At 49.1% G+C, this 7,444-nt stretch overlaps 1 long non-coding RNA gene across 2 annotated transcripts; it reads left to right on the top strand.

The window, feature by feature from the left end:
* The first annotated feature begins 3,381 nt into the window (after window positions 1-3,381).
* LOC123586530 lies at window positions 3,382-6,164 on the top strand. 2 transcript variants are annotated; one of them, XR_006706854.1, is made up of 2 exons: window positions 3,382-3,477; window positions 4,712-6,164. It is a non-coding gene; the product is annotated as an uncharacterized LOC123586530 (long non-coding RNA). The 2 variants fall into 2 exon arrangements; XR_006706855.1 differs by lacking the exon at window positions 3,382-3,477 and adding an exon at window positions 4,226-4,451.
* The last annotated feature ends 1,280 nt before the right edge of the window (window positions 6,165-7,444 follow it).

The following is a 7,444-nucleotide window of genomic DNA, read 5'->3' as shown; positions in this document are numbered from 1 at the left end:
AAGCATTGGCAACAGAGCAGTGAACAAAATTACTCAAATTCCAGCTCTCAAAGAGTTTCTATTCTAGTGGAGGGAGTCAAGCCATAGACAGGTCCTCAAGTAAATATACCATAATATCGTTACAGCATAAACAAATGCCACGAAGAAGAATAAAGTGAGGACAGGGGAAAAGGGAGGGGTGGGGTTGCAGGTAAGTTGCAGGTAAGTGCTGTTTTATAAAGTTCTCCCTGGTTCCATGAGCCCTGAAAGAAGTAAGAAAGCAAGCCATGAGGCTTGGGGAGCATGCATTCCAGGCAGAGTGGACCCCAAATACAAGTCTTGGGGGTAGAGGCGTGCTTGGCTTGAGTGCCAGCAAGGAGAGCAGCGTGGGGGAGGGGTCTGCCAGGAAACCAGGTCAAAGGGGCAGACCATTTTCAGCCTTTTGGCCATTGAGAGCTTTGGCATGTACTCTGGAAAGACGCAGCAGACATTTGACGGGATCTCACATTTCAGAGCAAATGTTCCATTAATAAATAAATATCTGTTAAATTGGGGCTCCTGGGTGGCTCGGTTAAGCGGCCAGCTCTTGATTCCAGCGGGTCACGATCTCATGGTTTTTGGGTTTGAGCCCCGCACCGGGCTCTGCACTGACAGTATGGAGCCTGCGATAAGATCAGGGGCAGGGTGTATAGATGGAGAAGAGAGCTCTCAGGACTCAGCTCCGGGTCTCCAAGGGACTAGAAGTCGGGGAGACAAGTGGAACCAGAGAGTCCTCAGCCCAGGAGGAGGAGCTCCGAGAAAGAGTGTCCCAGAAACTCCAGCAGAAAAAGTGCTTCAAGAAAGAAGGTGTGAGGGGCGCCTGGGTGGCGCAGTCGGTTGGGCGTCTGACTTCAGCCAGGTCGCGATCTCGCGGTCCGTGAGTTCGAGCCCCACGCCGGGCTCTGGGCTGATGGCTCAGAGCCTGGAGCCTGTTTCCGATTCTGTGTCTCCCTCTCTCTCTGCCCCTCCCCCGTTCATGCTCTGTCTCTCTGTCCCAAAAAATAAATAAACGTTGAAAAAAAAAAAAAAAAGAAAAAGAAAGAAGGTGTGATCATTGTCTCAGGGGCTTCTGGAAAGTTCGATGGGGCCTGGCCACTGAGTTTGGCAGCCTGGAATCACTGACCCTCCACAGGAGCTATTTCAATAAGATGGGAGCAGAGAACGGAAATGGTGTGTGAATGGACAGGTTGGCTTATGACAGGAGCGCAGACAGTTCACCGGGAATCACAGAGGGGAGAGGAAGGGCGTGTGTGGGGAGGAGGGCAGGAAGGTGGCGAGAAGTGACGGCCTAAGCACGTGGGAGTCTTTGGCTGACTGCCGTTTCCAGAATCAGAAGCAGCGTGGGCGGTGAAGGAGGGGGAGGATCAGTGGTTAGCTGGGGAGAGGGGACGGAGGGGTGGGGCGTGGACTGTGCGAGTGCAGAAGGAGAGCCAGACAGCACTAGGACCGCTTGAGATTAGTGGTTCTGAGTTTAAGTTGGGTCCAGCAGCATGGTTGGACGTTTTCTTGGGTCACACTCAGTGGGCCAAGTGCCCACAAGGTGTAGGCAGAAAATCGGATATTAGGCAGGGGTGGAATTTGGTAAGCAAATAGGCCAAAGCAGGAGGGAGGCAAAGGAATGTTTACAGTGATTGCCCAAGCAATCTAAATCGGGTTAGGAGGGAAGCGAGGACATCGGGGGTGAAGGACAGTGAACAGGTGGTAGGGCCAGTGGGTTGGAGGATCCAGGAGGGGTTGGAGGATGGCAGGCATCGGGCCCTGGAGACAGTGCCGGAAAAATAGGAAGTGGAGGTCAGAGGGTGACCCTTGAAAGTGAAAGTTGCAGAGGACCTGCAACATCCCGGGTGGCCTCTGGTGAATGCAGTGAGTGCTGACATAGGGTAGAGCTCTCTGGAAGAAAGGCAGTCAAGGGCTGAGAGAGCACAGCCCTGGACGAGTGTCTACGTGTGTGAGGAAATCACCAGCAAGGATGGGTTACAGGTGCGGGGTGGACGAGTGTTCTGGTTTCCTATCGCTGGGGTAACAAATCACCACAAACCGGGCTGCTTAAAACAATACCATTGATGATCTTACGGTTACAGAGTTTAGAAGTCAAAAACCAGGGGCACCTGGGTGGCTCAGTCGGTTAAGCATCTGACTTCAGCTCAGGTCATGATCTCATAGTGCACGGGTTTGAGCCCCATGTCCGGCTCTGTGCTGACAGCTCAGAGCCTGGAGCCTGCTTTGTGGATTCTGTCTCCCTTTCTCTCTGCCCCTCCTCTGCTCTGCTCGTACTCTCTCTCTCAAAAATAAATAAAACGTTAAAAAAAAAAAAAAGTCTAAAATCAGACTCGGTAGTCCTCTAGCAAAGAGGTCAGAAGGGCAGGTTTTTTTCTCAAGGCTCAAGGGCAGAACCTGAGTGTGCTCCTCCCATGTTGGCTGCGGACTCAGACCTGCCTGCCTCTCTCCCATAAGGACCCGTGACTACACTGGGCCCTTCCAGATAATTCCGCCACCTTAAAATATTTAACTGAATCCCATCTGCAAAAGTCCCTCTTGCCCCTCACATATTTGCACGTACTAAGCATGAACACGGACAGCTTTGGGGGGTCATTATCCAGCCTACCACACCAGGCATACATTTTTTCCTCTACGAAGACTTTCCTGATCCTGGCCTTTCCACCTACCCCGGGCTGGGTTGATAAGTATTCCTTTCGGGTCACCGTGGTGCCTTCTTAGAACATTCCTGCATCAGAGGATACGCATTCTCTGAGTATTTACTGTGCTAAGTCCTGGGTTAGTCGCTGTGAATACAAACAGGACACAACATCTTAAAAGTTCTTACCCTAGGGACGCCTGGTGGCTCAGTCAGTTAAGCGTCCGACTTCAGCTCAGGTCGTGATCTCCTGGTTCGTGAGTTCGAGCCCCGCGTCGGGCTCTGGGCTGATAGCTCAGAGCCTGGAGCCTGCTTCGGGTTCTCTGTCCCCCTCTCTCTCTGCCCCTCCCCTGCTTGCACTCTGTCTCTCTCTCTCAGAAATAAATAATAAGCATTAAAAAAAAATTTTTTTTTAAAGAAAAGAAAATACTGTTCATGTTCCAAACTAGTATATTCGATATTCCTTCAAAACTCCAGGCCTACTTCTTTACAACAAATTATAGGGTCAGAGTTTCCACAGTTAGACTTTATGTAAAGGACAAACATACTTCAGACATTGAAGGAGGACTGATCACAGTTCCTCTGTTTCAGCTCGAGGACAACAACAAAATGCAAAATAACTTGAGGCTATTGGCCACATTTATCAACCATTCATCCACCTTGAATGCCAGAGAAAAGCCATCCAAAGGCCAAATTCTACTGTTCTAAAAGAGATAGAAAACACTGGTGTTTCTATGGAGCGCCAGCCGCCTCTAAAATCAGGATGGGTCTAGGTATCTATTCTAGAGAAATTCACGTGCACACCAGCCAAGGGACACGTCCAGGTACGTTCAGTGGAGTACTCTTGGTAAAGCAAAAACGAAAGAGATTGGATTCCATCCACCTTTGGGGATGGGTAGTGACTGGATGGGGCACGTTCTAATTCTTCACCTGGGGGCTGATGACACAAGTGTGTTTAGTTTTGGGAAATATATTAAACTCTGAGGATTTGTACACATTTCTCTCTTTTTTTTAAATGTTTATATATTTTTGAGAAAGAGAGACAGACAGAGTGTGAGCGGGGGAGGGGCAGAGAGAGAGGGAGACACAGAATCCGAAGCAGGCTCCAGGCTCCTAGCTGTCAGCACAGAGCCCGAGGCGGGGCTCGAACTCACGAACCGTGTGGTCATGACCTGAGCCGAAGTCGGACGCTTAACCAACTGAGCTACCCAGGTGCCCCTGTACACGTTTCTAATGTAAGTTATACTTCAATAGAAGGCTTTAAAAAATAAATAGGGGCGCCTGGGTGGCTCAGTTGGTTAAGCGTCCAGCTGTGGCTCAGGTCATGATCTCACGGTTTGTGGGTTCGAGCCCCGCGTCGGGCTCTGTGCTGACAGCTAGGAGCCTGGAGCCTGCTTCGGATTCTGTGTCTTCCTCTCTCTCTGCCCCTCCCCTGCTCGCACTCTGTCTCTCTCTCAAAAATAAATTTTTTTAAAAAATTAAAAAAAAAAAGAAAGAAACATACATGAATGAAAGTGTGATAAATAGGGGCGCCTGGCTGGCTCAGTTGGAGCGTGCCACTCTTGATCTTGGGGTTGTGAGTTCGAGCCCTGTGTTGGGTGTAGAGCTTACTTTTAAAAAGTAAGTACAAATATTTAAAAAAGAAAGTGTAATGAATTGTGTGATGGAGGGAAGTACAGGGCACTGAGCAGACCTGAGGAGCCAGCCCTCACCCAGACCAGCTCGGGTGCGGCCAACACTGCTGTCACACTTGGCGATTCTGGGAGCATCTAATTGCCAGAAATGTTGAGAACCTCAGGTTTGCTGACCTCTCTTATTTATGGGTTAGCGTTTTAGTAAAGAGCAGTAATTGACCAGAATCAGTACAACAGAAGCCTAAATTTTAGGCCAAGGATGTGCTACTGTGATTCTGCGGTTGTTTAAAAAAGATAAATGGTCTCTAACGCCAGGGACAAAGAAAAGTAGGACAGGCTCGAGGAGAACCTGATAGAGAAGCGCTTCGCAAATAATTAGGGGCTAATTTTAGCCCATCAGCTTACCTATTTTTTCATTTTTCAGTAAAGCTGAGCTCCAGAGTTGTAAAATCTGACCCTGCAGAAGAGACTTGAAAATAACACTGACAATCCGACACCAAGGGCAGGGCCCCGGTGGCATGTCCCTCGTGAAGAGCTACGGCTTTCCTCTTCCTTCTGTTTTTCATTTCTCCCATCGCCATTAGCCGACTTCTCTGGAACATTGCTCTTTGTAAAGTGGGCTCATAACAAACCAAGTCCCAGTCCTAGTAATGCTAAACACCACGAAGAGATGATCTCTTGTCTTTGCGTGGTATGTTCCCTTTAACGTATCCTTGATCACAATGAATCGTTTTAATTAGGATACGGCATTGCTGACTCACTTCGCTTAGGGTCTGACGTGGAAGCAGTTTCTCCTGTGTAAGACTCTTTGGTCTTACGCCCCCTTGAGCCCATAGTCCCGACTCCTAAAGATTTTGACACGCATTTGTCTCTGTTGAGACTAAGAGCAAATTTTGGCTTTAATAGACAACGTTTCTGAATTTTCAAAGTCAGGCTGCATTCTGTTCCTAATATTCAAGTTGATAGCCTTCCCCTCCCTGCAGACGGCGGCCCTCTCCAAATGTGGTGAATGCTTTCGATATCTTTGTCTGAATTACTGATAAAGAACTAACCCCTGAGGATGTCCTCGAGTCGATAAGGAGTCACCGATAATCATTGTTTAGGAATTTTCAATTCGCTAATAGTAGTGTTACCAGTGTCCCAGCTTCTGGCTTAGGGGTTCATGTGACATAGGATCAACTGCCTTATTCACATCCACAGAAGCTACCTCCTTCCCCCACCCTCCACTCTCCGCCACCCACCACCATATATCCTGCCCCTTTAGCGTAAAAGGAAGTAACATTGGTCTGGCATAATCCTCTTTTTACCAACCCCAGCCTTGGCATTCAAAATGTAAGGAAATAAGACCATCTTGCCTGCGTCATAGCAAGCCTCCCCGCAGCAAACCCAGGGCGGTTTCTTCTGAATGGCGTTCACTAATGGCACAGAGAGCCAGCCCCATCACCCAATGCCCGGAAACACGTAGGGGGTGAGATATTTACCAGTAAAAGTGGCAGGAATGATTCAAGATCTGAGGTCAGCGGGGTCTGAGAATGACCCATCAGCCACCGTGGCGGCCCCCTGGCTCTGAACCGGCTACAGCGGAAGCCAAGCAAAGCTCCCAATTTTTATCTAAAACAGAAATGCAGACAATCATCGGGCAAAGACAACGACCTACTCCGTAGTGAGAAGACACACGTTGGTCTGTGTTAAATTATACCTTGACCGTGCGCAGGCAGGCCCCGCGGAGGCCCGATCATTCTACTCTGCTGTAACTTGTCCTGATAATTTACTTTGTGGCTCAAATCCCTGCTTTTTTCGTGGGACTCCTGTGGGAGTTATTTTCACTCACTGGAACCACCTCCTTTTCAAGAAATAAACCTCATTCTTCCTTCTCCGGTTCTGATTTGACCATAACATGGGGGGTGCTCAGGGTCAACTATCTGCTCTTTGGGGTCCTTTTCAGTGTCAGAATCACCGTTTCGCTTGTAAGCAGGGAGCCTTTAGGAACTTGTGTGTGTGTGTGTGTGTGTGTGTGTGTTCAGCATTAGAAAATAAATCAAGTAGGGAATAATTTTCAGGATTTGGAAATTCCTTTCTCGTGGAATCCAGAGAATTGAAACTGTCACGTTGAACGTGGCAGGTGACGGCGGGCCCTGGTTCTCCTCCTGGCTGAGAGAGCCGCAGAAGGGTGAGGGCTCTGTGCCCCCTGCTTACAGTTGTGACAGCCCACGGCCCCGTTGATGCCTCCAGACCAATGCCAGAGGTCCCAGCCCTTAACCACTTCCTTTCCAATGACATGACACATGCCTGGGAACCAAAAGTCTCTAATCTAGAAGGTTCCCCAACTCCCAGGCCCTCTCCCCTCCCCCTTGTCCCCACAGACTGCTGCCCCATTTTTCAGCTCCACCGGGTCACGGGCTTGATGGTCTCCCTGCTCTGCCTCACAGCCCTCAACTTGCCTCTGTGTCCTAACTTACCTTCCCTCGTCCCCGCCTTCTCCAGAACTCACCTCCGAAAGATAGAATCAGTGACACAGAATCTCACCTTCTCACCATCTTAGCTGCTATGGGATCTAAATCACTTCCGATGGCCACAGCCAGTAATTGATTGCCTCTCATGGAAGGGGATTTTTAGCACCAAGAATGGCTAAATCCCACTGTGCTGGGATGTATTTATCCCTGTGTTCTTGTATGCATCCTGATCCTTGTTCATTCAGACATACGTGTCCCCGTGTGTGCAATCACTTATTTATATACTTTTAAAGTTTATTTTATTTTGAGACAGAGAGAGAGAGAGAGAGCATGTGAGCAGGGGAGGGGCAGAGAGAGAGGGAGAGAAGAGGCTCTGCACTGTCAGCCCAGAGCCCAACTGGGGACTCGGGACCCGGGACTCAGATCGTGACCTGAGCCCAAATCAAGAGGCAGATGCTTCACCGACCGAGCCACCCAGGCGCCCCCGTAATCACTTATTTAGAAAGCGTTTGTTAAACATCTGCCATGTGCCAGGCGAGGGAGAAATAAACATTTTAATATTGCTATCCTCAAGAAGCTCACAGTCTAGCAGTGGCGACAGACACATCAAGACCATCATGGCTATAAAAGAATAAGGAAATAGCAGTGATATTGAAATGCAAAGGGTATTTGGGGACCTCTGAGACAAGGTGTCTCATGCAGCT

Source organism: Leopardus geoffroyi, chromosome C3 (assembly GCF_018350155.1).
Source record: "Leopardus geoffroyi isolate Oge1 chromosome C3, O.geoffroyi_Oge1_pat1.0, whole genome shotgun sequence".
In the NCBI taxonomy this organism is placed as follows: Eukaryota; Metazoa; Chordata; class Mammalia; order Carnivora; family Felidae; genus Leopardus; species Leopardus geoffroyi.
This window is presented reverse-complemented; position numbering and strand designations above follow the sequence as displayed.